Raw genomic sequence first — 26,623 nt, 5'->3', positions numbered from 1 at the left:
CACGACACTGTCAGAGGTGGTACACGGTTGCCCCCCTACGACCTCTGATCTGAGTCGTCCAGCCAGTTAGAGTAGGGTGATAGCAGTTTAGGGTGGACTCCGAACCACAGTACTGCTCGGCACTGTTACTATCGACAAACACTGCCTCAGGTGAAATCCTGCGACTGACCAGGGATCTGGCCCGTGACCTCTGGATCAGTAGTCTGGCACTCTTCTGGTGACCTATCAAGCCGCAACTCTGGCAAACAGTGAATGTAGGTCACAGTAGTGCAGCTCACATTACTTACATTTTATACCTAAGTAAACAACAAAATACTTGGCCATTCTCTGGCACTTGTAAAATATGTGAATTAGGTACACGAACTCCATTTTTTACCATAGAGTGGGGAACCAGTCACTGAAAAGTGAGTGACAGCCACTCGCAGTGATAGTCTGTACAGAGCAAAGCCTTTGATTTAGTTGCTTAAGTGCCACTGTCTAGAAATGAATTGTAGAGAAAGTACATTCAGCATAAAACATGGGAACAGTAAATATTAGTGCATACTAATTACACACACAGACCTGCCCAGATAAAAAAATGCACAATCTCAGAGGAGTTCTCATTGTTTTGGACAGTTTTCCTTTGCCTGCTTTCTACCCAGCTGTATCACTTATACTAAAGAGCTATAACAATTTAAGATGCTTTCCTTAAGTGCCACTGTCTAGAAATGAATTGTAGAGAAAGTACATTCAGCATAAAACATGAGAACAATAAATATTAGTGCATACTAATTACACACACAGACCTGCCCAGATAAAAAAATCCACAATTTCAGAGGATTTCTCATTGTTTTGGACAGTTTTCCTTTGCCTGCTTTCTACCCAGCTGTATCACTTATACTAGAGAGCTATAACAATTTAAGATGCTTTTCTGTGGATTTTGCTTTCTCATTGTGTTGATTATCTAGTAATAGGTGTGATATGCACAACATGTAGCATAATACAGGACAACTACTCTGAGGATGTAGCACCTCGGTTCTCAATAATTTAGATGGCTGTATGTTCGATCATCCACAGAGCTGCATTGTGTGTAGTAGTATGCCACATCAGTTGAGACAGTATGCATTCGTCCTGTCAATGATGACTAGTCGGTGGCTAAAGAAAACTTCCACACGTCCTGCGCCGGTCCGCAAACAAATTTGTGCACGAGTGAGTCAATGTTTCTGCATCTGTGGCAAGCAGCATTTACTCTGGCGTGGATTGTGTGCAGTTTATCAGTCGTAGATATTTTGTCACTGACAATCATCTGAATCCATGACGGCAGGAATGTCAGTGAATATTTTGCCACAGTACTGTCGAGTTCATCTGTAGTTCCCTTTCTTCGACAGGGTTTCCAGGTGCATTTTTTGTGATGACTTTGTATACTGTTTTGTTAAGAAACTGTGATGTCTTTGATACTCTAGTGCACATGTAGTAAATTCTGGAAAGCACTTCCAGATATAACAGTATTCAGCTGGAATCACCTCTAAGTGTATCGGTGATGCTACGCTTGTCGATCTCGAGCCGGTAAAAAGACTATGCAGAAGGCGTGCACCCTGATGCCTTCTTTTTTTTTTTTTTTTTCTCCGCGTTTGGTTGGTGAGGAGCATGTCATGTGCACTTGTGTCAAACACTGGTGAGCCCGAGGCCACCCTGCAAGGGATGCTGGGCGAGCGTCATGACCTGCCCTTTAGGGATGTTACCGTGAAGAAGAACCAGTTGATCAGATGCTGCCAAAGCTTCAGGGAGTGAAAGTACACGGGCCGGGCAGTACAATCTCTTTGTGACAAATGTGTGAATTATTTGTGGCTTTTGCAGGAAGTTCAGGTGCCTGTCGGACAGCAGATTCAGAATGGCCCTGATGTGGTTCGGGAGGTTTGCCCAGTTCTTAGTTTTCGTGCGGCCAGGTATACCTTCCAGTAGACGTCCAGAGAACGGTGCGAGGTCTGTTGCCTGACTCGTGTCACTTGAGGTACTTCACCAAAGCCCCCACTAAGGGTAAGTACAGTAATTTTCCTGCAGTCATTTTGAGTGCCAGACACCTTCCTGTAGATTTTAAGTATGTCTTTATGCGAAGAACAGTCTTGTTGGAAAGACAACAGAGATGTCATTTGCCTCTGCTGTGAAGCAGATTCACGGGTTCTGAACTTCTAATCCTCAAATTCTGCATTCGATGAGACACAGCGTAGTGGGCATCCTCGGCAGATAGATGTGTTACGATTCTGTGAGGTGATTATTAATTAAACTCCGAGAGGAAACAGTTGATAATAATCCATGAAGAATTGTTGTGATATGACTTCTATATCCCATCCTCTTCATTACTTCTATTAAAAACTCATGGCTCAAAAATTCTAAAAATGCAACTGCTCCTTCATGTTCGACCCCTGCTGTGGAGCAAATCACGTCCCACACTCAATGGTTCTTCAAGGGATTGCACAACATTGGTAGCTGCCTACAATGTTCTCGAAGAGTGACACTGTACGACTCTTGGCTGCACGCATAATGGTTGTGAAACCTGCATTAAGCACAGCCAGTTTTCACGAGAAGAACTACTGTTCCTTCTTTGATAGCGTTAGGTACTGTTGGTCCTCACCCCCGGCCTTTAGCAACAGCCTGACGAGATTCTTTGAGGACATCTCAATAGCACTGGTAAAACTCTGCTATGAGATTTCACTACTCGTGTTAAAAATGACAGTATAACCCACAAAAATAAAATTGTTACTGGTAGTGGTAACTTACTGAAGAAGAGCACTATCAATCACAGTTCCTTACAGAAAGTCTGCAGGAGCACAGATCTTATGGCGACAGGTTAATTTTTGTTACGTTGTGTTATAAATCTAACACTGAATGAAGGGATGTAGCTGCACTGCAGTGTAAGGTGGCATTCCTATGTCAACATCTGCCCACTGGGTCTATGTTCCGTGTGTACTGCAGGGGTCTTCTTCTGTGGCTGTAGCATCAGCAAAGACACCAGGTGTAGATTCCAAAGTTGGTTAACGTTCCCTTAATGGATGCGATCATTTTCAATAGAGTAGGCTTTACTTGTTCAGCTTTCTAGTGTGTCTTCCTTCCTTTGGCTGGTGTGTTCCTGTTATAATGTCCTCACAGCATTTTCCAAAGATATTACATTAACCCAGTAAACAATAGTTAAAGGCTACTTAACAAATCAGTGTTGAAAGCAAAATGTAAGATAATGGCAGTACCATAATGTACCATTAACAAAGTGGAGAAAAAAAGCAGTAGTTTCATTTAGGCCTAACATTTTGATGAATATATGTAACATACAATTGAGAAATCCTGATTAATTGCAGATGACAAACTGGAACAAAATATCACGTGTGGTGCAAATGAAAGACAGCCACATAAACATCAATATGCGGTACTTAGGTCTACACTGTGTCAATAATATTATGAATACAAATGACACCCTTTTAAAACTGTACATATTATCATGCAAAACTGCTGCATGTTATTTCACAGAACATAAAATGAACCCACTGACAACACTGAAACTTGACCATAACATCATACAGTAGTTCAGGTACCTGTAGTAACAACTGTTCTCTCAGTTTTTTCAGACTGTCAGACCTGACTACTTCAGATTCTTTTAAATCTTCTACACATTTAACAATGTGAGGGAGAGATAAATTACTACTTATCGTAGAGATGACAGATTAACTTGCAGACAGGCACAACTAAAACAACACTTACACATTAGTTTTTGACCACAGCCTTCATCAGAAAAGGAGGCACACACACACACACACACACACACACACACACACACACACACACACACACACACATATTCATTCACACAAGCAAACACACCTCACACACACATGACCACTATCTCCAGCATTCCGGTCTAAGCTGCCACGGAGCTGGCGGTCATGTGTGTGTGAGATGCGTTTGCTTGTTTGAATGAATGTGTGTGTGTGCCTCCTTTTCTGATGAAGGCTGTGCCTGAAAGTTAATGTGTAAGTGTTGTTTTAATTGTGCTTTTCTGCAATTTGACATGTAATCTTTACAGTAAGTAGCACTCTATCTTTTCCTTACATTGCTGATATTCCAACCTGGAGTTTTCATTGTTTGATTTTGCACACTTAGTTAGATCTGTTTAATACTGAAAAATACCTAGGGACTAGCCCTCTCTCGCACAGATTCAGGCGGAACTGGCCATAATCTACAAGCAGTTAGAAGCTGCAATGCCACTGTAAGCAAGCTCAAGACCGCTGAGGTGTTGCCTGCTGCAGAAACCGTGACTGAAGCAGCACGGACAACTGTACCTGTTGGGAAATAGACTGAGCTCCTTGTAAGATGGATCATTTGTTACTGGAGGTCCCAGGTGATACAGCTGTTCCACAAAATAGGAACTAGATGCAGAACGCAGTTGACTGAGAATACGGTACGTCCACCGGGACGTCCTGACCGAGATGTGGAGGAGGCTCAGCCAGCAGCTACTGACTGGAACGCATTCCACCAACTGTGAGTTGTAGAAAGTGTCAGCAGAGAGAGTGGCTGCCACACGGGATCAGAGGCTGCTCTCAAATCCTTTCAGAGGTCGATTAAAGTGCAGAGGACTGCTAGCCCTGCTTGCAGGGTGGAGGCACTGTTCACAATTTGTAATACTGACTGTCCCCAGAACTAACAGCAGCTCTCTGATTTGGAGCCAAGTGGAAGGCTTAAATCAGAGCTTACGGCAATTTGAGTGGACATTGTCCAACTGAGGCTGCTCGGTGGGGAATTGTAGGACTCACCTTACTGGTCAGGTATGCACTATACTCTTGCAGCAGCTGCTCAGGCAGGTAGGAGACTATGTGCAGCCTGTACATGTGGGGCTTTTGTGGTAGAGGAGCCACTATGTGCAACAGACGAGTAATTAAATGTAGTATACTAAGGTGTCATATGTGAGTCACTTTATTTGCTGTGAAACAGAATAAAGTTCAAAATTTAAACCCAATTTTTGTGACCTATACAAGTAGATAGGGTAAGGACCTATAGTTCAAGAAGTGTGGATGGCTCAGAATAACTGTTAGCATAAGCATCTAAGGCTGCACGAATTAACTGGTCTCATATTGAGAAAGAGGCTGTAGCAAGGTCAGGTACTCTATCTGAGCAGTTTGTGTCCACAGTGTGCGCAGCGGAGTGGCGTAAAACTATGTTTTATATTATATTTGGAGGAAATTTTGTATGATGAAAACAACACTGCACAACAGAGACCAACCAAATGAGGCAGTGAATTTGTTAAGACACTGACTTCATATTCAGGAGGATGGAGTTCTGTCTGTCCAACCATCCTGTTTCAGGTTTTCTTAATCATTTCAGGCAAATGCCGGGATGGTTCTTTCGGCAAGGCCACAGTCAACCAACTGTCCTATCCTCATAACATGCATCTGTGTTGATGTATATTTAACCATTTATTTCCACTGTATTACAATGACAAATCCTGCATCACTGTGAGATCATCCCTGGATGAATAACTAAATAAATAATAAAAATAAAAAAGAAAATGGCATAAATAACGGTAACAGTAAAATATACAGACTTGTAGCATCTTAATAACAGGTAAAACAAAGCAAATATTGAAAGAAAACATTAAAAAATATAGCAGATTACTTTGAGACAAACAGTCTATTCATAATTTTCAAATAACTTCCGGAAATTCAGCCAGGTAACACTTTCAGCGGCCGCCGATATTTCAGCGGGAGAACACCCCGCCATTTTCAAGGCAAACTGCAACGGACAGGCAGCGTACATACACATTTAAAACTTCAGTTCTCAGACTGAAGCAGGAAAGATAACACACACACTGAACACTAGTGCCACCAAAGATGACCAAAGTCAGAGCTATCGATAGTGAGACTATGAATTCGCAGGTGAGATAGCATTGACTCTGTCCCTCTGTTTTTTGACAAGGGAGAGAGCCAAATTCCAAAGAGAGTTTAAACAGAAACCTCCATCCCTGTTAACGAGGTTACTCGCTAATTTAATCTCAACTGCCCAACTGCCTCCCTAATAACACTGTCCCAATAGCTGAACGTGCATGCCAATATCTCGGTGTTATTATATAACATGGGGTGACCAGTATCCAAGCAATGTTCGGCAATAGCAGATCTATTTGGATGCTGTAATCGTGTGTGCCGTTTATGCTCAGTACATCGGTCCTCCACGGTCTTGATAGTTTGACCAATATATGCCATGCCACAGCTACAAGGAACATGATATACACCCGCCTTACGCAGTCCAAGATCATCCTTAACAGAACTCAAAAGTGCTCTAATTTTAGATGGAGGTAGGAAAACACATTTCACATTGTATTTCCATAAAATACGACCGATCTTGTTGGACATGTTTCCTACGAAAGGCAAAAAGGCAGTAGACTTAAGGTGTTGACTCAGAATTATCATCAATCACCCGATGTACAGTTGGTCGATAGCGCAACGCCTGTTCAATCTGTCCATCACTACAACAATTTTGACGAAATGTAACTTCAAGATGGGACAGCTCAGCTGGCAAAGTCTCAGCATCAGAAATGACATGTGCCCAGTGTACCAAGGTACGAAGTACCCCTTCATGCTGAGCCGGATGGTGACAACTATTAGCCTGTAAGTACAAGTCGGTGTGAGTATGTTTTCTGTAGACTGCATGTCCTAATGATCCATCATCCTTCCTCCTAACCAGCACGTCAAGAAAGAAAAGGCAATCATCCTCTTCCACCTCCATCGTAAAATGAATGTTCGGGTGGATCGAGTTCAGATGTTCTAGAAAGACATTCAAATTCTCCCTACCATGAGGCCAAACAATGAAGGTACCGTCAACGTATCTAAAGAAATAGGCAGGTTTCAAAGGCGCTGACTCCAATGCACGTTCCTCGATGTCTTCCATAAACAAATTTGCGATCACAGGAGACAATGGACTACCCATCGCAACTCCATCTGTCTGCTCGTAATACTGGTCATTAAATAAAAAGTAAGTGGATGCCAAAACATGCCGAAAGAGATTAGTTAATTCAGCACCAAACCTGGCCTCAATTAACCGCAACGAATCAGACAGAGGAACACGAGTGAAGAGAGAGACCACATCGAAACTCACTAAAATATCAGAGTCATTCAACCTCAGTCCCTCCAAACGACATAAAAAAGCTGAGTTCCTGATATGATGTTCTCACAGACCTACTTGTGGACTCAACAGAGAAGCAAGATGCTTGGCTACACGGTATGTCAGAGCACCGATGTTACTCACTATAGGATGGAAAGGAACCCCTTCCTTGTGAACCTTCGGAAGGCCATATAACCTAGGGGGAACAGCACTATAGGTGTTAAGACTCTTGATAGTGTCCTGCGGCAAACCACTTTCCTTCAGGAGGCTGTTTGTCTTTCTCTCAACACTTTTTGTGGGGTCAGCATCAATTCTGCGATACGCTGAATCAGATAGTAAACGTTGCATCTTTTGTACATAATCATGATTATTTAAAACAACGGTGGCATTGCCCTTGTCCACAGGTAAAATAACAATATTAGGATCAACTTTGAGAGAGCGTAAAGCAGCCCTCTCTGCTGCTGTTACATTACTCTTGGGTGGACGAGCCCTAGTCAACACACGACATGCCTCCCTCCTAACCTCCTCTGCAGCGTCAGGAGGTAGTTTGCAAACTGCCTGTTCAATTGAACTAATAAAATCAACTACTGGCAAACTCTTCGGAGTGGGTGCAAAATTTAAACCCTTCCCTAGCATGGATAAGGTCAAAAGATTTCTCTGTGAGATTTATCACAGAACGTCGAGATATAACATCCGACTCTGTGCGGAGAAAATGTTCAAACTTTGCCAAATGCCGGGCAGTGACGGAGTTGTACTCCCAATCAGCTCGAGTCCATGAGGCACCGTCCAACCAATCCCTAGTGAAATCAGACACTTCAGATGCAACCATTAAATGAATACTGTTCTAGCATCATAAATTAAATAAACACAACTTTTGAAAATATAGTCTCGCTTGTTTTATGTGACCCAAATAATCTTTCGATTGTATTCCTCAAGGAATATTGCTTAAGAAGCTCAAGTTTTACGGGGTACCATAGTATGTCAATAAAAGTAATTGCTTCATACTCAAACAACAGAAAACAATATGTCAATAAAAGTAATTTCTTCATACTCAAACAACAGAAAACAATACATCTAGGTGAGGTGATGAGTGTTCTCTGTTGAAAATTGTTAACACTGATGTGCCACTGAGATCAGTTCTTTGACCATCCTTTTTCAAAATTGCAATTAATGCTTTGTCACTTTGTGTAGCCCATTCTGTGATCTGCTATGCAGATGATGCAACAATAATTACACCCGTCAAGAGACATCAGTAGTAAAACAAATGTCTACAGAATCATTTGATATTGCAGTGAAATTGTTCTCTTTCAGTAATTTGTTTATTTATTTATTTATTTCTTGTTCCGTGGATCCAGTTAGTGAGTCAATCACAAGGATATGGAACGCGTCAAATTATTTGTGTAAAACAGATAAGACTCACCGTCCACTGTATGGACTGTCAAAGATATAGAAAATAAGTCACTTACTGAAGAAGAAAAAAATACTGTTCTAGCATCATAAACCATAGGATTTTGTAAAGACTCCAAACTGGCATAGAGAAAAGACATCAGTTTTATTTGCAAAAGAACTTCAAGGGTAACATACGAATGTAGAAACTGAGATACTGGTACACAGATATTTCTGAATACATTACCTAAGACTGAGTAACTGACAGGCAAACACAATAAAGTAAGAAAACTTACTAGCTTTTGGAATGAGTCCTTTCTTGGGATGGAATATGTGAGTTAACGAGCATTTTGCTCTCATTTAAGTACATGGCCAAAAGAGACAGCCCTCCAGAAATTGTAAAACGAATCCTGTCATCCAGGACCGTGTACCACAAAGAGTTCAGATTCGCCACAAGATGGAGGAAGTCCACAGGCGCCAGCTGCTGTGGCCAAGCGATTCTAGGCGCTTCAGTCCAGAACCGAGCGACTGCTATGGTCGCAGGTTCAAATCCTGCCTCGGGCATGGATGTGTGTGATGTCATTAGGTTAGTTAGGTTTCAGTACTTCTAAGTTTTAGGGGACTGATGGCCTCAGATGTTAAGTCCCATAGTGCTCAGAGCCATCTGAACCATTTTTAAGTCCACAGGCATCTGTTGTGCTGAATGAGGCCAGGCTGATCAGGTCTAAGTGCTGTAGTGTGTGAGTGAGACAGTTGAGAACCTACATCATAGGGAAACCCTGTAGGAGCTGTTTGTGACCAGCGAGGCGTAGCAGTGTTAAATATGGTGGACTTAAGCTCGGTCATAAAGGGGAAACATTTATGAAAACTATTTAAGACTGTAGTAATTCAGGGAATGAAGCTACAGTAATTTTAATCAACCATCTTTCTTAAATTTTCAAGGTGATCCCAATAAATCTTGAATACTGATCATATCGATAATAATTTAGGATTTACTGTCAAAGTGAATTTAACAAGTTTTGTAACAAAGACCTGAATGATAAAATCTGAACACTTTGGTCGATCTTAATAATCGACATTTCATATCAAAGGGTAGCATTAAAATGGCAAATGTAAACATCAACTCTGTAACTTTATTTGTTTAAAAGATACAGTAAATTTAAATTATCAGTATTTTCAGTTAAGCATCAGATCATCATTTCCTCCACACAAAACACATTGAACAATGACACATGACACTTTATTGAATCATTAGGTAATAGAATATTTGTTGTAAAGTTTAATGCACAATAGTTACTTTTGTTCTTTCTTTATTTATCAGAAAGCACATTGGTGTAAGGCTACTGGCCATGAAATTCAAAGCTAAGAAGGAAATTGTATTGGTTTTACGTAAAAGAATTTAACATTTATTATGTAATGGATATTATTGTTACTTTATTTAGAATGTGAAAGTGGTCAAGCTTTGATTATTTAAATATGTTAAAATGTAAAATAATGTAGAATAAGCTGTAGCTAATTAGATGGATGGCTTCAGGGAAGGGAACTGCACTAGTCAGTTAAGCATCGATGTTCAGCATGCGGGAGATACAGCCAGAGACAGGCAGAAGGGCAATTTGGATTGAGATGCGAAAATGGACAGTTGGTCTTTAGGTAGCTAGGAAATGAAACAACTTAAAAAATTTCACATTGTGTGGTATCGGGGGACTTAGACTCTGAGCAGTGAGCACCTGCGCACCTGGTGTGAACTCTAACTTTTTGTGTAGATAATGATGTGGAGTACTGGACTTGTATTTCGCGATGAGATTGTGAATGATTGAACAGTGTCAAATGGATATGCGCTTGAGTGTAACAGTAACTCTAAATACAACCACTTTCACTATTAGTTTGCTTTCTGAATAAACATTATTCAAACCAAATCACAATTGAGTGGCCTAAATCATTTATGGGCCGTTAATTTTGTTCCCAATATTATTGTTACTGTTATTATATGTTATATTAACTTTGTGTGTTTCATATAATTTCGCAAACTTGCCATCATCATCATCATTTATTGTACATAAAGCAGGCCATAAAGACCCATGACAGAGTTTCTCTTTGCCTTTAAATATGTCTGCTTGTGTCTGTATACGTGTGGATGGATATGTGTGTGTGTGCGAGCGTATACCTGTGCTTTTTTCCCCGTAAGGTAAGTCTTTCCGCTCCCAGGATTGGAATGACTCCTTACCCTCTCCCTTAAAGCCCACATCCTTTCATCTTTCCCGCTCCTTCCCTCTTTCCTGACGAAGCAACCGTGGGTTGCGAAAGCTCGAAATTTTGTGTATGTGTTTGTGTGTTTTTTTATTGTGCCTATCTACCAGCGCTTTCCCGTTTGGTAAGTCATGGAATCTTTGTTTTTAATATATTTTTCCCATGTGGAATGTTTCTTTCTATTTTATTTATATCATTATATGTAATTAAGTACATTAGTAACTATTTAAGTCTGTAATTATGTATAAGAGATGAAGACTTTTCTGTTGTACAAACAGTAAATGGCCAATAAAGATTCTGACTCTCATACAAAAATTGAAATGGGATACACAACTACATTACATAAAAGTAAAATTGAGCAAGACACATTTCATTATAGGAACATTAAGGAAATGTATTTCATTTGATGCAATTTTAATTGATCCCAGAAATCACTTAGCACGGACATTGGACAAGTTGCCATTACATTTTGTTTAAATATTACAATTGACTCGTAATAAAAAACATTTTTGGATTGAAACAAATGAGCTAAAAACTCATGGTAGCTAAAAAAACATTTAATTCTGTTATTTTAGACTTGTAATAACAAAAATGAGTTGCTTTTGGGTCATTCCATGTCGATTCAACCAATTTTAGAAAATGTTCCAGCTGATAGTCTCATATTTGGCTGAAATTTAGCACACCAATGCTACCAAGTGTGGAACACTCATGTACAAAATTTTAAGTTCCCCTGCCAATTAGTTCCAGACTTATGGCTTGTGAAAGAAGGTGGCATGACCCAGAAATTGCAACCCGCATCTGGCAATCTATCTTCAGACCCAACTTCAGGTCTTAATAACTTTGGAACTATTCTGCACAGTCCAGTGAAATTTTTACAACCCAGTAACATCCACTTAGAGAACACACTCTATTGAGTCAAAACGCCAACAATATTTTTCTGAGGGAAAATAAAAAATTACAAAATGTGATTAAAAAAATGCAATACGTTAAAAGGTACCTATTGTATGTGCCCTCTATACCAAATACAATTCACTCAAAAAGGGTATTAATTTTTTTGTGGTAAGCTTAATGTGGCCTAAACACACACAACTCATCATGCCCATATCAGTAACAGAAACTGAGTTACATGCACACGAAAATACACAAATTTGAAAAATTACCTGAAAAACATGGATTTTCTAAGTGTGGTAGCACAAAAGGCACAAGTGATATCCAAGCCAAATTTCAAACACTGCAAAAGTAGATCATAATATAATATGTGGCAAAATTTCAGCATGTTATTGGAAGGCATTTGTGTACAATAAAAGTTGACAGAGATGTATTTCGCTACGTTTCTTTTAACACGATTTAGCAAATAATTGTGATGATGCAGACAGCTTGTTTCAGATAAAGCTGCAGCAATTGTTGTTGGGAACCATTAGGCAACAGAAAGTTAAACAATAGTAGTTTTCAGGGACAGAATGAGTCATTGTTAGGCAGGAACAACAAAGGAAACAAGCAACAATTACAGGTTACTCACATTTTTAAGATTCTAGTTCAGACTGGTCAGTACTGTTGTGGAAAGTCAGTATGGAGGCAGAAGAGTGTACTAGTGGTGCTTTTGTTCAAACAAGTTGCAGTATTGGTAGAGCACAGGCATCTGAATGTCATAAAACAACATATGGAACAAAATGTGGCATTCGCTTTGTACTGTATGAACTGGATGAATCAGACCAAGATTTGTTGCTATGGAGATCTGGGATACACCCTGTGGGTAAAAGAACAACAGTTCCAGGAAACTTTAGTGTTTGTTATCATTATATGAAAGTGTTTTTGGATAAGTATTCTTTCCTACAAAGAAGTTGTTTTGATCCATTTCAGATTCATAAGAAGACAGTGAAGTGTAGCCTCAGAGAAATTGATATAAAATCAGTACTAAAAGTGAATCAGTGCATGGGACTTAACATGAAACCAGGACAAAAGTTATGTTCCAGGTGTGTTACACTGCTAAAAAATGAAGAATATTCTGATAATTTACATGACAGTGACGAAGAGTATCAGCCACCTACAACCACAGCGGACGAGCAATTAAATACTACAGTGACTGCTCTTGGTTTGTCTCCCATGAAGACACAAAGTTGGGAAAAGAGACAGACCCAACTATGGTAGAAGAAAACTACAAGAAGCTCAAGTGGAATTAAAACACAAAATAGCTGACACACTAATGGTGGAAGAGGAAGAACTATCTGCAACTAAGGAACAGAAATCATGCCAGAAATGCTCTGATTTGGACAAAATTGTGTATGATTTGAAAGAAAAATGTGCCATATCCACACACCAGAAAAAGTAGCTATTCTTACCCTTGAACTTTCCAGCTGGTCTACTGACTACACTGCAAAGGAATTCGATGTTTCTACATATATGGTAAACCAAGCTAGGAAAATGAAAGCAACCCAAGGAGTGCTTCCACAACTTCAGAAGGCTCAGGGTAAGCAATTGAGTTCAGAAAGAAAGGTGCTAGTGTCGGAGTTTTATGAAAATAATGACTACAGCCGAATAATGCCTGAAAAAAAAAGACTATGTAACAATGAAAATGGGAAATGTATGTGTACAGATGCAAAAAAGACTGTTGCTATGCAACATATCAGAACTATATGTAGAATTCAAGGAAAAGTATCCCAATACCAAAGTAGGTTTATCATCTTTCTTCAATCTTCGGCCAAAATGGGTCGTGCCTGTAAGTGCAAGGGGCACACACAATGTTTGTGTATGAGAGACCCATCAAAATGCTAGGCTTATGTTTGCTGTTATAAAGGATTCAGGTCTTGATTACAAAGGTGCAATGAAGCTGCTAGTGTGTGACATCAGTTCCTACCAGTGCATGATACACAAGTGTGAAATGTGTACTCGTAAGGCAAATCTTGCAGAACACACGAATAACAAACTGTATGGTGAACTCCTTAGGGATGACAATGAACTTGTTTCTTATAAACAACGGACACACGTGGATCGCACAAGTCCTGAAACAAAGCAAAGTACAGTGGAAGATTTTGTTGAAATGTGTTGTCAAAAATGAACAAACTGACCACACACAGCTTCACAGCAACAGCACAATCAACTTATCTACAGTTTTGTAAGGATGATTTGAAACAAGATGAAATTATAGTAATACTAGACTTTTCTGAAAATTATGCATTCGTAGTTCAAGATGCCATCCAAGGATATCATTGGGACAACAGTCAAGCAACTCTCCAGTCATTTGCGATTTACTATAGAGGTGAATCAGGTGATGTGTCTGTCATGAACCTGTGTGGTTTTAGTGACTGTGTAATTCATGATGCCATTGCAGTTCATGCCTACATTCGCACTGTCATGGCATAGATTATGTGAAAAACAAGCTGCCTCACATACATTTTACGAAATACTTCAGTGATGGGGCAGGTAGTCAGTACAAAAACTGTAAAAATCTCAAAAATTTATGCATGCATTACCATGATTTTCAGATTCACGCAGAATGGAATTTCTTCGCAACAAGTCATGGTAAAATGTATGTGATGGTATTGGTGCTACCATTAAGTGCATGGCATCACGAGCTAGTCTGCAGCACCCTACAGAAGGTCACACACTAACACCTCTTCAATTATTTACCTGGGTATAGAAACATATATCTGGCATACAATCATTCTATGTTTCGAAAGATGAGGTGAAATCAGTCAAAGAGTTGCTAAAAAGCAGACTAGAAAACGTTAGAACTGTTGCAGGCACAAGGAGCCATCGTCGCTTCTCTCCAGCGGACTCTGACAATGTGCTGATGAGTAGACTGTCCGGTTATAACTATAGGTTCATGCACAACATGTGTCTTCACAGTGTGTCTGACTCAGGATTCAGAAGCAAAAGCAGCAACATACAACAAGGTTGCTATGTTATTGCTGCTTATGATGAGAAATGGTACTTAGGATGTGTTGCAGAGTGCTGTGAAGCAGAAGGGGATGTATTTGTGAATGTCATGGCACCAGCAGAACCAGCAAGATCATTTCATTGGCCACGTTTGGCACACAGGCGTTGGATTCCTTTTGAACATATTCTTATGACAGTTCCAGTTCCTACCACAGTGTCAGGAAGACAGTACAATTCGCCACTCAATGTACAGAGTACAGTAGCTAAAGTGTGGGAGAACTTCTGTTCGAAGCACAATCGACTGGTTTTTAGCAGTTGAGGTCAGTAAACATTAATGATAGGTTGTGTTAATCTGTCTATATGTTGTGGCTTAGTGATTAAACAGTTGTGGGAGAGGAACAGTTTACAACACGTTTTTACAAAATTGTGTTCTGAAACAATGGCCACATCACCAAATACATCTGTCAATTTCCATTGTACACAAATGTCTTCCAATAACATGCTGAAATTTTGAGATATATATCATTATGGTCTACTTATCCAGTGTGTGAAATTTGGCTTGGATACCACTTGTCCCTTTTGTGCTACCACACTTAGAAAATCCACGTTTTTCAGGCAATTTTTCAAATTTGTGTATTTTTGTGTGCCTGTAAGTCAGTTTCTGTTACTGATATGGGCATGATGAGTTGTGTGTGTGTTTAGTCCACATTAAGCTTACCACAAAAAAATTAATACCCTTTTTGATTGAATTGTATTTGGTATAGAGGGCACATACAATAGGTACCTTTTAACGTATTGCATTTTTTTAATCACATTTTGTAATTTTTTATTTTCCCTCAGAAAAATATTGTTGGCGTTTTGACTCAATAGAGTGTGTTCTCTAAGTGGATGTTACTGGGTTGTAAAAATTTCACTGGACTGTGCAGAATAGTTCCAAAGTTATTAAGACCTGAAGTTGGGTCTGAAGATAGATTGCCAGATGCGGGTTGCAATTTCCGGGTCACGCCACCTTCTTTCACAAGTCATAATTCTGGAACTAACTGGCAGGGGAAATTAATACTTTGTACATGAGTGTTCCACACATGGTAGAATTAGTGTACTGAATTTCAGTCAAATCTGAGACTATGAGCTGGAGCCCCTGGTTGAACTGACATGGAATGACACATTTGTAAAATTAACTAAATCAGTAATAAATTACGTTATATAAGAAAGTACTTAAGTTGGTTATTTTAGCCTGGTATTCATAAATTATTCTACTGCATAAAAGCAGTTCAACTGAAGTGACGTTTTTTATTTTTGTTGCTTTCAGATAGATTGTTGTACAGAACAACTCCAGTGCCCCTGACACTGCTGTGCCATTACAGGACAATTGACAAAATGTAGATACGTAATTGGAGTAACGGGCCTGGTGGTGGATGTCTCTATTTTTTGCAAAAATATGTAAATTTTCATGAATAAAACATACTGGTTCATGATTACAGTGCAAAGTACTGGCAGGATATTGAGCTGCAGAAACAGACGTTCAGTGGTGGAAGAGAGAGACACTTGTCTGATTGTCTTGACTGTTCTCTTCTGTGTAATAACTATCTTTCAGTGTGGAACACCCCAAAATGAAATTCACTAAGTGTACAAGTGCAAAGTATGCACATCATACTGTTTTGGTGTTGCATATTTTAATCACGAGAAATTTTTCGATCTATTTACTAACTTTTTTTTCCATGTATGTTCCAGCCCACTGTCGTGTGACATCTACACACTGAAAAATTTAGTGGTCACTTCCTGGTTTGTTGGCACATTTTCAAATCTGACAGCATCTATTCTTGACAATATTACACATGTGCAGTAAAAATTTATGTACACACTTCTATCTTTATACAGTAACAATCAGTTTGTGTTTAACCAATTCACCAGCTTGGAGTTAGTGTATTAGGGAGTTCATTTGTGCAATGATTTGAATACAGTATATTCGTGTTATCAGCAAAAATTATCAGTAGATCTTTCTGAATGCTTTGCAGCATAAATATAAATATAACAAACAGAAGTGGACCAAGTGTGGAATCTTGAAAGATGTCTTATGACTTTTTCCTTTGACTGTATGCCTCCAACATTTTTATCGCAATTCTTTTTACTCTGTCTGAGAGATATGATAAAAACCAATAGTATTTTCTCATAATTTAATAGTCTCAGGATTATATATTTTGCAGAATGCTCATTAAATATTGAAATATGGGGTAATATTTTAGGGAAACTGTTGAGCAATCCAGAAATCTTTCAGGCCACAGAAAAAGATAGATTAATGTTATTAGCAGACCAAAGAACATCATGCTAGGAATTATTTACAGAAAATAAAATTCTGCTACTTCCTTGTATATGTATATAAGAAAATCTCATTATTATAAAAGAAAAACTCAGAAGTGGAACTTTGAGCTTAACCAGACTTAAATCTCAGTTTCAGCCACAAACCCAGTTCAAATAAATCAATATGGATACACCACCTTCAAAGGCAAACTACCCCAGTGGATCAAATCCCACGGTTGAAAAACCACAAGTGGTCTATTCGGATTCTGGGGAGAGTAGAGAAGTGTGCATGGAGGTAAATCGGAATGCCTCAAAACCCCGTAATAAGAAAATCAAACCAAAATTGAGAATTTGGCTAATGACATTTACTGTAAATTCTCTCTTAAAAATGAGAAAACTAAAAAACATCCCAGACAAATCCAGAGAGCATAAAATCAAAATTATCACATTTCAGGAATCACAATATACAGATGAAAATTCTTTTGATTCAGAAGGATGCAGGATATAAGAAGGAAAACCTAGAAAATGAGCCATGGCAAATTGTCCACACTTTGGAACTGGATTTATAGTAGATACATCAATACTTGATTCAGTTATGACTTTCAAATCTTACTCGGGTCAGCACTCCACGATGACAATAAAATCAGCTCATAAAATATACATTCTAATCAGCAGACATGCACCAACTAACATCACTAACATAAACAAAGTAAAAGAATTCTGGGATCAATTAGATAATATTCTCCAAAAAACCCCAAATAACCATGTCAAAATCCTTATGGGCAATTTCAATGCACAAATTGGTAAGGAAAACATATATTGATATTGGGTAGGTAAATGGTCAGGACATACACAGAGCAACTGGAATGGCATGCGACTCATTGAAATCTGCAAAAACCACGACCTATTTTTCAAATCGACATTTTTCAAGAAAAGAGCCTTGAAAATCAAAACTTGGATCTCACCTAATCCATTAGTAGGTGAATATCAGTTGCATCATGTAATGATCTCCCATGTAAATACAGTAGAAATCATGAAACTTACCCAAAGTCCTTAACGGACTAGACCTAGATTCCGACCATTACCCAACAAAATTCTCCCTAGATGTCATTCCAGAAAAAAGAAAATTCACTAAGAAATCTCCAAATCGTAAATATGATGTACAAAAGATAAATGGCAATGAACAATTTACAAAAGAAACACAAAATTTAAAACCACAAAATTGGCAACAACTGCAAGCAGGACTTTTAAAAGCAGCTGAAACTGTAGCACTGCAAGCAAGAACATGTAAACACCCATGGTGGACAGATGAGTGTGGCAAACTGATAAATCTCAGACAACAGGCGTGGCAAAATTGGTTGTGCAGCAAGAATCAAAAGACCCTGGAAGATCTCAAACATACCAGGAAAACAGTCACAAAAGCAATACAAACAGTCCATAAACAACAAGAAGACAAAAAATTGCAAGACATAGATGATTTCAAGAAAAACAATTCCCGAAATTTCTACAGAGTATTCAAACAAAAATTAACGAAGTACTCTCCTCCATCACTCCAATTCAAAAATAAACAAGGGGAAATTGCCCATACCAACACCGAAAACTGTGAAATTCTTGCAAAATACTTTTAGAAATTACTGAACTGTGGAAAGCCTGCAGAAAAATTTGAGTTCCGTCATACATAACGAAATCCAGACTCAAAGCCACCAAGTTTACAGGAGATTAAAGAGATAATTCAGCCACTGAAAAATAACAAAGCATCAGAAGACCAAATCATCGCAGAACTATGGAAAAATGCAGGAGAAAATCTTATTGCAAAACTCAAAGAAATTATAGATGAAATCTGGAAAACCGAAAAAATCCCTACAGTTTGGTAGATAGCAACCATACATCCTCTGTTCAAATAGGAAGTAAAACAGACCCCAACAACTATTGTGGAATCTCTTTATTGTCAATAACATACAAAATTCTGTCTAAAGCCCTACTTAACCTAGCAGAACCTCAGCTGGATTCAAAACTAGGTGAATACCAAGGTGGATTCAGAAAAGGTCGATCATGGGTAGAACCAATCCTTAAACTTGAAAAACTCAATGAAATATTTGCACAGTACTTCAAGCAAAAGTTATGTCATCACGTTTGTCAACTTCAAAAAAGCATATGACAGTATAGACTGAGAATCCCTTTTTGAAGTGTTGGCAGAATTTGGACTAAATCAAAAAACAACAAACATAAAAGAAACACTCACGGAGACCAAATACAAAGTAAAATTTATGGGAGAATTGAGAACAGAAATTGAAATACGCACAGGAGTACAACAAGGGGATGGACTGCCCCAGTGCTCTTCAATTGTGCTCTTGAAAAAGTTGTTCGAGAATGGAGAAAAGCAGGTGCACCAGCACACAGACTGGGACCAAAACATAAGGGCTTAGAATTGGACTGTTTAGCATTCACTGACGACATGGCACTGATCACCCAAGATATTACCTATGCGCAGAAACAGCTAGAATCATTACAAGAGCAGGCAGCGAAAATAGGATTAGAAACTTCATTTTAAAAAACAAAATTTATGACTGACATCAAAGATGCACCTTCTGATCTCGAAATTGGTAATAACTACGTCTCTCGAGTAAAAGAATTTAAATATTTAGGTGAATGGATTGCAGAAAATTGTAATGAAAAGAAATCTGTCAGATCAAGAGTCCAGAAAATGGAGACGGTGTTTCAGTTAACAAAAAACGTTTACAACAAAAAAAGAGTCTCTCGTGGAACTGCAAAATACAACACTACACAACAGTAACTAAATCCGAAACTCTCTACGCATCTGATACACTAAATCTTCAACACAGAACACTAAAAGGGGAATTAGAAGTGAAGGAACATAAAATAATGAGGAAAATCCTAGGACCAAGAACTCAAGATGGTGTGCATTATTTAAAACCCAATGCAGAAATATATAAAAATATCTCCAAAATAACAGACACAATGCGCATGAGAAGAATCCAATACATGCGGCATTTAGAAAGAATGGACTCAAACATGTTAACGCACAAAATCCATACATTTTTAAAGAACAAAACTACAAGGCTGAAATGGTACAAACGGACAGAAAACGACCTGACAGAATTAGGGTCTCCAAATCTACATGACAGAAATGAAATCAGAAAAATCACAAACACATGGGGTTTTGAGGAAAAATGGAGAAAAACTAACTGACATACGTAGTCTGTGCAACAAAAACTAGCCCATTCGTTGCATATGAAGGAATACTGGGAGAAAAGGAAGCCCAACAAATGTCGACTACGTGTGGTCCTAAGTGATCCATCCGCAAAGAAGAAGAAGAAGAAAAGAAACACTGAACAGCAGTGAAGTAGAAAAGCAATAAAATGCCTAAAAAAAAACTCCAACTCAGCAGTCATCGATGGTGTCATTGTAACAGTCTCGAAGAAGAGTGCTTTAAGTCTAGCTGAACTACTTACGTGCTCCTTCGAGCGAGCACTTTCCACAATGTATTGAGAAAGTCAAAGATAATTGCAGTATATAAAAATGTAACAGAGATAATGTAAATAACTACAGACCCATCACAGCTTCCCCTTGCATTTCAAAAATACTAGAGAAAGTTATGAAATTAAATGTAATGAACAACACAGATTATCTTACATAATGAACAAGAGATTCAGAAACAAGAGGTCAACAATAAATGTCTTTAATATGAGTGCATTACTTGTACACTAAGCATTATGAATACAAAACAGGAATCAACAGCAGTATTTATTGACCTACTGTAAGATCCTGCTGTCAAAGCTTAAAATGTATGGTATTTGTTGTCTGTTCAACAAGTGTATCAGGTAATTCCTGATCCTGAGCAATCATAAACAAGCTGTGAGCATCAAGCAAACTAAAGTCAACTTCAAAACTATTTCTGAAGACTTGTTGTTGTTGTGATCGTCAGTCAGAAGACAGGTTCGATGCAGCTCTCCATGCCAGTCTATGCAGCTCTCCATGCCAGTCTATCTTGTGCCAGCCTCTTCACCTCAAAATTGCTACTGCAACTTATATCTATTTGAACCCACTTATTATATACCGAGCAGTGTGGTTAGCACACTGGACTCGCATTCGGGAGGACGACGGTTCAATCGTGCGTTCGGCCATCCTGATTTAGGTTTTCCGTGATTTTCCTAAAATCGCTCCAGTCAAATGCCGGGATGGTTCCTTTGAAAGGGCACAGCCGACTTCCTTCCTCGTCTTTTCCTAATCCGATGAGACCAGTGACCTCTCTGTCTGGTCTCCTTCCCCCAACAACCCAACCCACTTACTATATACTCAACTCTTGGTCTCTTTCTACAATTTTTACATCCTATATGTCCCTCTAATACCATACTGATAATTCCTTGATGCCTCAGAAACTGTCCCAGCAACCAATCCCTTCTTTTAGTCAAGTTGTGTCGTGAATTTCTTTTCTCCCTGATTCGATTTGGTACCTTCCTATCACTCATGTGATCTATCAACCTAATCTTCAGCGTAATTATTTTTGATAGCTTCAGTTCTCACCGTGTCTGAACTGCTTGTTGTCAACATTTCACTTCTGCATAAGGCTTCACATCAGACAAATACCTTCAGAAAAGACTTCCTAAAACTTAAATTTATGTTACATATTTTTCTAGAAATGATTTCCTCACTATAGCAAGTCTACATTTCACATCCTCTCTACTTCTGCCATTAAGACTGAATAACATTGGAGATACACTGACTCACTACATTCTCAACTGCTGCTTTCCTTTCTCATCCTCCCACTCATAACTCCAGTCTGGCTTCTGTACAAACAATATATAATCTTTCACTCTCTGTATTTTATCCCTGCCACCTTCAGAATTTCATAGTGTGCAGTCCAGTCAAAATTCTCAAAAGCTCCTCTAAGTCTACAAATGCTATAAACGTAGGTTTGTCTTTCTTTAACCTTTCTTCTTGCATAAGTTGTAGGGTCAGTATTGCTTCACATGTTCCTACTTTTCACTAGAACCCAAACTCTGCCTCACATGTTCCCACATTTCTTTGCAACCCAACATGATCGTACTCAAGGTCAGCTTCTATCTGTTTTTCCATTCTTCTGCTAATAATTCATGTCAATATTTTGCAACAATGACTTATTAAACTGATATTTTGGCAATAGTCACACTGGTCAGCACCTGCTTTGTTTGGTACTGAAATTATTGCAGTCTTCCCAAAGTCTGAGGGTACTTTGCCCAACTCATATAACCTCCACACCAGGTGGAATAGTTTTGTCATGATTAGCTTTCCCAAGAATCTCAATAATTCTGAGGGAATGTTCTCTACTCCAGGGGCCTTGTTTCCGCTTAGCTCTTACAGTGCACTGACAAATTCTTCTCGCAGTATCGTATCTCGTCAGCTTTCACTTATCTGCTTAGTTCTGGCTTACTATCTGAGCTCCTAATATCCACACAGTTGCTTCCCTTTTCTCCAAAAGCTTCTTTAATCTTCCTATAGGCATTATCTGTCTTTCCTCCAGCTATACATAAGAACCTCATTTACCTGTACTAGATGGGACCAGATGTAATCCAGATTAACGAAAATCTGGATAGTCCAGAAATATTCCATTAAATACAAAACTCTAATGAACACTACAATACACAAATCTTTTATTAGGGCATTTAAATTCTATACTTACATAGACTTCACTCGTGTGGCATTTGAGGGCAGCACAATCATGCTAACACCAGTTCAGCTGGAATTGTTTCTGCCTGACAGAACAGGAGTGGGAATTTTGTGCATTGCAAATACATTGCTTCAAGCTGTAATTGTAACTTGATAGTCCACCTCTGTAGCTGAGTGTTCAGTGCAGCTGAATGCTGTAGGAGAGGCCCAGGTTCAATCCCCAGTCAAGTCGAAGATTGTTTTTACTTGGGAGAATGAATGTCGTGTTGCCTTCACCATCATTTTATCATCATTGATACGAAAGTCGCCGAAGTGGCATCAAATAAAAGATTTCATCAGGCAGCTGAACTCCCCAAAAGTGACTCTGGCCAAAATTAGTCATAAGCACATTTCAGCTAATTTCTGTAACTATATTTGCATCTCTTTTAATCCCTTGTCAAGTCATCTAATTTGGAAGCCAGTGGAAGCATATGACAAAAAGTCCAGAGCAACCTGCATTATAACTTTGGTGTGGCATCAAGTTTTCAGAGGAAATAATTTCCTTTTTGGAGTTTTCTGTAGCCACTGTGCCACCTGAAAAACTTTCACTCATCACTGAAAGGTGGCTCATGCGATGATGACCTTTCCATCTTTCCCGCCAACCTTGTCCAGTTGTGTAGTTAAGGTTCCCCATTGGGTAGCTTGTTGTTCAAGATCAGGGCCTTTTGCTGCAGGATTGGACCAGATCTCAGAACACTGTGCTCTCCTTTCTCATTGAGTTAAACAAATAATGCTTCTTCCAGTGTTTGATTTCTTGCTTTCTTTATTGCATGGCAGTTTTGCAAACTGTCTTTAGTCGTTACCTTGCAGTAGAAGTCATCAGCTTCTTTTCCTTTCTCTTTCCAGTGTGACATGGCTATGTCCCCACTACAGCTACAGTTTTCAGTACTTCTCTTTTGTCTACTCTGTTTAGTGCTTCCAACTTTTTGTCAATAAAAGCAAATGCTTTCTTTCACTTTGAAGCTATTTTGCTGATGAAACACAAAACATGGAAACAGAAGGACAACACCTGCACAGCTTCTTAACTCATTAGGAAACGGAGCCATGCTGATTGTAATAATGGTAGCCAGAGGGGTCGCATTCATGATATGCTCAGCTTACTCGGAAGTGACGTCAAAATGACATGTACATATACACCATCACATTTCAAGTAGGCCAAGCGTGACACTGACACCAACTTCTCCTTTGGTTGAGAGGACCTTCAGAAACCACAACATATTCACAGGAAAAACAGTTCAATATTTGTGACATGGAAGAATATAAATGTCACTGCTGTTCATTTCATTTGCAGCAATTTAAGCTCTCTTCTTAGGTTGCTGCCTAACCATATTCTTGGAAATAGTGACACTCGAAAAATGGCCAAATAGTTGTCACTAGCAAGAACACAAATATGACTGCTGGTTATAGCACCTGTTACAAACGCTAATATGGGAGAAATAATGAAAGAAAGAGAGGGGTGTGAATCTACTTCTTTTGACTCTAAAATTTGATGACCCTAACCACAAGACTCCCAGCAATGTTATTATTCACCTTAGGATCTCCTGAAGGCTTTCACCACCAGTGCATCGTTAACTGACATTTAATATAATCATGAAATTGTATGAGGGTAAGTCAATTATCATCCACAATTTAGTTATTTTTTGTTTTTTTTGGTAGTACTGTCATTTTATGCTGATGACATATGCTTTGTTTGTTTGTTGTTATATCTTTGCAGTTTTCAAGTTGCTGGGTTAATTTTGTTATCACTGCCTTGCTGTTAATAATGGCTGCTCCACTGTCTATTTGCACCAAGGAAGAGCAACGTTCAGTGATGCGTTTCTTGTGGTGGGAAGGATATCAGGGGCCGAAATTCACCGAAGACTTTGGTACAGTACGGGAGCAGTGTTCGCCAAACCAGAGTGTCTATGAATGGATTGAAAAATTCTGAAATGGTCACACAAGTGCTATGCACAATGAAGGAGCCGGAAGGCCGTTTACCGCCACAAGTGAACAAACCATTGAGCATTCACATGAAATGATTCTCTTAGACAGACGATTAATTATTGAGGAAGTGGCACATTGTCTGCAAATTAGTCACAGTTCTGCCTACAAAATCATCCACAACAGACTTGGGTTTCATAAAGTTTGTGCAAGATGGGTCCCAAAACAACTCACACAGTTGCATAAACAAACGCACTTGGACATTTGCAAAAAACATTTGGATAGCTACGATAATGAAGGGGACAACTTCTTAAACAGGACCATTGCTGGTGACGAAACATGGATCCATCATTATGAGCCGGAGAGTAAACAGCAGAGTGTGGAATGGAATCAGCCAAATTCGAGGTGCAAGGAAAGTTCAAGACCCCACTGTCCGCAGGAAAACTGATGCTTATGGTTTTTTGGAACGCACAAGGTCCAGTACTGGAACATTATGGGGAAAGGGTCACAACAATAAACAGTGTACATTACAGTGAGATGCTTACTGCCAGGCTAAAGCCTGCAATTCGATGCAAACGCTGAGTATTGCTGTCAAAAGGTGTTGTGTTGTTGCACGACAATGCCTGTCCACATACTGCTGTCCACACTGCTGAAACGCTCCAGAAACTCAAATTTGAAGTCCTGGATCATCCTCCATATAGTCCCTATCTTCCCCCTTCTGACTATCACTTGTTTGGTCCACTCAAACAGACATTATGGGGCCATCGATTTGCCTCAGACAATGCAGTGAAAGAAGCGGTGCATTCCTGGTTCGCTGCTCAACTGAGAACCTTCTTTTATGAGGGCTTCAGGAAGCTTGTACAATGATGGATCAACTGCATTGAAATGCAAGGAGACTATGCCAAAAATTGATGTTATTGTAAGTTTCCTTTTTGATTACAATAAAATTTTATAACTACTTCGCAGATAATAACTGACTTACCCTCATACAAAGGTTGATGTGTCTGAGATAAGTCTTCAATGTGCCGTTGCCTTGAAAAGGCAGAAACAGGGAAGTTATAACACGAAAACAACAAAATATAATGAAACTGATATGGAATGTCCAAGCCTGTCAACTGTTCTGGTTGCGTTGAGTGATACGTCATTTTAATGTCACTTCCCAGTAAGCCGAGCATATCACAGGTACAACCCCTGTGGGACCAGCGATGACTATGCTACCCATGGTGCCGACATAATTGTACATGTACTGTACTGTTCCAACTGTTATGAGGGTCAGGTAATTGACCTTATGTACATGATCTACAGTCTTGGATTTGTCTTCTTACCATTCCTGCTTAGCCACTCAGCTCTTTCTGCCAATATCAGTTTTTAGAAGCCTGTATTTCTTTTCACCGGTTACATTTGCCTCATTCTTATTTTTCTCCATTTCAAGGATCAGTAATGGCACCACTTCTGTTCCTTTTTTATGTTAATTATCTAAGCTTAAAAGTGGTTGCTCATAAAAAGATAATATTTGCAGATGACATTACAATTCTATTAAATGGGGAAAGTAAAGAAGAATTACAGCAATCAGTAAATGCATGAGTTGCTTTTGAGGACAACAGGCCAATAAAAATGCAACAAAATACAATCTTTCTATCTCCTATAACGAATCTGTGCTTATCTATTACACAAGACATGCTAATGCTGTGAATGTTCGGAAGACTAATGCAACACTATTCCAAAAACGTAGATTGTATCTAAGCATCAAATCATATAATGCATCACTGAGCTTCATAAAAAATGATAATGAACAAGGGTAAATTAAAATCATCAGCAAAAGATTGCATGGCTGAGCACTGTGTTACAAGGAGAAATCAAGCACTATGTAACAACAAAATGGAGGCAAGTGCAGCCAGTTCCTCAAGCAGATTTTTCCTAGGAGGGACGAAATGCAACGATACAGGCCAAAGCAAGAGTCCAATGCCATATACAAGGCATTAGTTGCAGCTAGCCAAACAAGCAAAATGCTCTGCTGAAAATGATGATAACTTGAGTTGACAATTTCAAATCCAATAACTGAAAAATCATA

The 26,623-nt window shown here is 39.0% G+C and overlaps 1 protein-coding gene across 1 annotated transcript in view; it reads right to left on the bottom strand.

The window, feature by feature from the left end:
- LOC126100852 (neurogenic locus notch homolog protein 1-like) overlaps positions 1 to 26,623 on the bottom strand; it is a 145,800-nt gene that overhangs the window by 94,899 nt on the left and 24,278 nt on the right. The gene's annotated exons all lie outside the window — the stretch shown is intronic.

The sequence above is a fragment of the Schistocerca cancellata genome, chromosome 9, assembly GCF_023864275.1.
Source record: "Schistocerca cancellata isolate TAMUIC-IGC-003103 chromosome 9, iqSchCanc2.1, whole genome shotgun sequence".
Taxonomy (NCBI): domain Eukaryota; kingdom Metazoa; phylum Arthropoda; class Insecta; order Orthoptera; family Acrididae; genus Schistocerca; species Schistocerca cancellata.
The sequence above is the reverse complement of the archived record's forward strand: the minus strand, read 5'-3'. Positions and strand labels throughout refer to the sequence as shown.